Source organism: Taudactylus pleione, unplaced genomic scaffold (genome assembly GCF_031769625.1).
Source record: "Taudactylus pleione unplaced genomic scaffold, aTauple2 ptg000783l, whole genome shotgun sequence".
Classification (NCBI taxonomy): domain Eukaryota; kingdom Metazoa; phylum Chordata; class Amphibia; order Anura; family Myobatrachidae; genus Taudactylus; species Taudactylus pleione.
Genome location: NW_028285185.1, coordinates 89,673 through 94,916, shown reverse-complemented (window position 1 = coordinate 94,916; position 5,244 = coordinate 89,673).

The window sequence follows — 5,244 nt, the reverse complement described above, 5'->3', positions numbered from 1 at the left end:
AAGCCACCAGGCCACACCAAGGCGTCTCTGATTTGGTGGTCCTAACGCTACCTGATAAAAGCGTCCACTTTAGGTTATACATTTATGCATTTTATTATGCTACATGATTATAGTACATACATTTATATATTTCTAAATAGAGTGCTAATTCATCTGGAGACACCCAATGATCCTCCAACATGACACTACTATAACGATCAGCATAGCAAAGTATGTAGTGCCATGTACAGAGGTTTATGCAAAGCTTTTATCAGGTTATATTAACACTCTAGTCTTTTTATTCTTACACTTGACTAAGGCTGATGAAAGGGGAACTGTGATTAGGCAGGAAGAGAAGTGTTTGACTTACATTTGGGTTGATGTCACCAGAGGCTGAGGTGACTTCACTAACACAAATTAGCTAATAAAAAAGTAACAGGTCTTGTGATTGGTCAATAATTCTAGTAGTTTCTTTGCAATAAGGTTCTAACATTTGACTGGAGAAGTACCCCAAGCTCTTAACCAGACAAATTATTGCATAAGCAATGACCAGAGCACAGTCTGATCCCTGGTAATAGAATGTGTAGAGAAGGTTATTGGGCATAGGTCTGCTATACTTTAGATATGACAGTTGTACTATTTGTTTTAGGCACTGGGTATATTTTGAAACACATTCTTATTGTGCTATGGGGGGACATTATTTTAGGACAGCGGGGACTGGGGGATAATAATGAAATATTGATTTTGACAAAGGAAATAATAGGTCAGATATTAAGACTATTATTTTGGAAACTTGGACTAATGATTTATTATGTGAGGTATTGGGACTATTTATGCCAAAGGCATTTGGGGTTTCTGTTGCTTTTCTGTTTGTGCTCCACGGCCTACTTGGGCATGTAAAATATTTAAAGGAAATGCTAAAGTCTTTGAATTAGAGGGCTACATGTTTAGAGTTATAAGAATAAATAACATCATTTCTGAATGACAGTTGGTGGCTCTCTGCATGGCGAATTACAGGTATCTCTCCTGCTGCAGATGAAATGAGGGGCATAGAAAGAGATCCCTTCTTGGCAATCATTCTCGGTTTTCCGGCACCACAATGGCTGAAAGAGAAAGGATGAACTGGCTGAGAATTAAGAATAACATCTGTGGATCAGAACAAAGAACAGATGGAGGGAGTTTATGGCATAGAATCCGGATTTGCACGAGTCGGCGAGTAAAACAAAGCTCCGTGTCACAGTGCATTGACTATGGGCCTGATTCAGACCCGCTCGCAAGCGCTATGCGCTCGCGAGCGTGTAGATGTTTGGCCACTATGCATGCGCAAGCCGGCTCTGACGTGCGCATGCGCGAGACCCGGCTAGCGACGGGAGCTCCGTCGCTCCGGGTCTCGCACCGAAAAGGGGGCGGCTGTCGATTTTGATTGACCATCGCGACCATCATCATCTACGCTCGCAGGAGCTGTGGGTGGTAACCCACAGCTATGCGAGCGGCCAGGAGGCCGCTCCAAAAAAAAAAAAGAACGCCCTGATTCAGAGCGAGCGCTCTTTCAGAGCGTCCGGCTCTGAATCGGGGCCTATACCCGTTCACAAACATAGGACATGAGTCGGGCATGTCTAGGTGGATAGAGCATTGGGACTAGTTATGTGTCACTCTTTTCATCTCAAACAAGTCTTGCTAAACTGCATACAATATTCTGTACTGTAATTCAATTTTATTTAACCAATTAGGGCCTGATGCGCAGTTGAACTGAAATTGGGCATATGTTACTCCCAAACTGCATGCACTGCAAAAATGCCTAAATTCACCTGTATGTCAAGTTGTACGCATATTGTGAATCGCCTACTACCTATGTGTTTGCTGGGTTTGCTATGAGTCATCTTATCGGTCCTCACTTGCACCTGCCAAATACTAGGTGCAAAATATACACATGGACGCAGGAATATTTACATTTATATACTGCTCTGCATAGCCCGCAGGGATGAGGACGCCCTGTTACATCCCGGTTGGGCCTGTACAGTTATAATTGTAGATGCAATCCGAATGCGTTTGTATCTGCACCACACGTACTTGCGCACGCTTAGTTTAGGCGCATGGGATGGTCAAAAAGCAAGCAAGCCTTGCTCCCCCCATCTTTCACGCATTCAACTCAGCAATAGCCCTTTAGTGTTTACAAGTTGACTTTTATTATATAGGCACTTTCATTTTTTTTCGTACAGGTACTGTATACTGTATATTTAATTTTTTAAATACAATTTTTAAAATCATGTTTTTAAAAACTAAACTGCTAAGCCTTTATTAAAAAAACAAAATAACTAAATATTTAAAAATGTACCTGCACTTCTCTAAAAGCAAAACATACGCCAACAAGTGCACACACATACTGTAATTGACCTTTGCATACTGACACTACTAAACTACAGAATATAGGACCTGATTCAGCAAGGATTGCTATTGCGATTACGCACGCAGACGGACGATTGTTGCGTACTGTGCATGTGTATGGATTGCAGTGCGCGTGCGCGAAGGCTCCACTGCGATCACACTGCGATCGCAGTGACCACGCAGACCCATTGCAGAGTGATTGACAGGAAGTGACCATTTTTGGGTGTTGATGGGGGAGTGCTCGGAGAAACACAGGCGTACCAGTGCATTTGAATGCCGTTACAGGGACGTGCATAAATTAGCCACTGCGAAGGCATACGCAGCTTGAGCTCTCACTACATGTGATGAGGTTAGCAAATTCTGAGTAAGGTCTAATCTGTTGTAATCATGCATGAGGCTCCGATGGTACTCACTGTTACCTATGGTTTCGTAGAATTGCAATGTATTACGGATGTGAGCAAGGGGAAGTGGGCGTTCCTTATGTTGTGCTGCGACGGCATAGCGATTGCAAACATTAGCATATGTTCGCAGTGGGTCTGCTTGCGTAATCACAGCTGCGATCACAATAGCGATCCGTAATGAATCAGGCCCATAGTCTGGTAACGGACAACACTGTTACTTACAACATCCTAAATATATTTTGCATTATATTTCCATTAGAGATGTGCAGGTCCGGTTCTCAGAGAACCAACAACCACCGAATTTAGGGGTTCCGAGTCGAACCAAGTCCGAGTTCGGAACCACTTTGGGGTACCAAGTCCCACTGAGTCCCAGTTCAGTTCATCCTGTGGTTCGGAACTCAGATTTAAATGCTGAACTTGGGTTTTGGATTGCATGTAAACAGGTCAAAATGACGTTATTTTAGCTGTTTTTATTATATACAGATCCAAAACCGAAACACGTGAGGGTTGTTTTGCAAACCCAAAACCAAAGCCAAAACAGGAAGATGAATCTGGATCCAAAACCAAAACACAGGGGTCGGCGCAGATCTCTAATTTCCATATTGCATCATTTATATGCCAGCCGGCAGAGGTTAGTAGATATTCTGTGACATGTTCAGTGAAATATATTATCGATCTGTTACCCCTCAAAATAGCCAAAATCATCATTATTCCTAATATAAATCATATATGACCCAGCTACATAATAAATAAGACATTTTTGATATTGATAACTTACTATGAAGATCATGCAAAGCAGAACCAGCGCGGCCATGATGGACATCATTATTAGTAGAGCTATACCCCACCCGGGGACCTCAACTGTGATAGAACAAGGTGATAATGGTTGATTAATGATCAGGTTATTAAATGTATCACAATGAATGCTTCTTACAGTATAACTAACACAGATACTATAAACTGGAATATTATACGCAACAGTATTGCAGAAACATAAGGAGAAAAATAAATTCCTTATAAGACATTACTTTAAATGTACTATCCCATTAATATAAAACTAAGCAATTGTATCATTACAGCTACTATAACTCACATAAAGCTCTTGCTGAGACTTGTAGTTCAACCACAGCTGGTGATGCACTCATGAATTAATCTGCCTTAAAATCTATAGAAACTGCAGTTTGGTAAATCACCATTAATACTTCTAAAAAACCGTCTCACTGTACATACCTGTAGAATTTGTACTCTGTGCATCTGGTGGTAGAAAAAAAAAAACAATAATTACAAATAGAAATAAAATGCAAATAAAAATAGAAGAGAAACATCAGAAGGGTGGAAAGAGTTTTTCCATGTAGACCCTCTCTTATGTCTCTCACCAGCATCCTGTAGGCTGAGTACTAGACAGACAGCTGCAAGCAGCACTGAAGCTTTACACGGTAAGAATTGAGCCTCCATGAACAGTCAACGCTAGATAGACAACCAAAACTCAGATATCAACTGTCCTATAAACCACTTTTATACCTGTTACAGACAGGACAGAACAGTAACCTGTCCATTTAACTGGGAGGATCTTTACGGAACAACCTTGCAAGTTTATTGGGTATTAACATGGAATTTATTTTAATATGACAGTGTGTACACATGTTAATAATGTGTCTTACAAATGTAACAGAGTTTTATGACTGAGAGGAGTATCCGAAAATCATTATAGAAAATTCATGGAATATTTTTAAGTGTTTTATGTCCACATAGTGCATATAAATACCCAAGTGTTCATTCAAAAATGTTTGTTAGTGATAACTGTAAATCTCAATTATATGTCCACGAATATATGATTTCAAATAAGGACTACATAATTGTGTAAGTACAACAAATGTTCATATCATAGTATTTCGTATTCTTGCAGCGTTATTTTATCTATGGTTATAGGAACAATATAGTTGTAGAATAGATTTAGAAAACACAGCACAGTTCAATCAAATCAGTCTTTTTTGATTTGTCCCGGGACAAAGTCCGGCTCCACCCACTCCCCGCCCCCAAACGGCCGCAGCCTCTCTTTGGGGAACTGCGAGAAATCTCACAGTAGAAGGCCGGCACATGTTCAGTACAGATCCGGGGCATGTGCCAATCTTCTAACATCCTAGATGTATGCATTGCAAACCATTAGGTTTGCGTACATCTTTGAATGAGGCCCTGTGAGTTTGCTCTATAGGAGAACACTTATTGTACATTTGCTTGGAATTCATTAGTTGAATGACCAAGTAAGTTTTAAATCTGTGGTTCTATTTTCTTGACTCATGTTTGCCTTCACAGTTCGCATCTACTGTTTAATTTGGATGTTCACTGTTTTGGATAAAATTTGTGTTTTTACTACTTAAATTAATACTACTATACTACTACATTGCTGTTTGAGCTTTGCCACCCACCACTCACAATTGAAACCTCCAAAATACATATGTTTTAGCTTGAATAAGCCGGT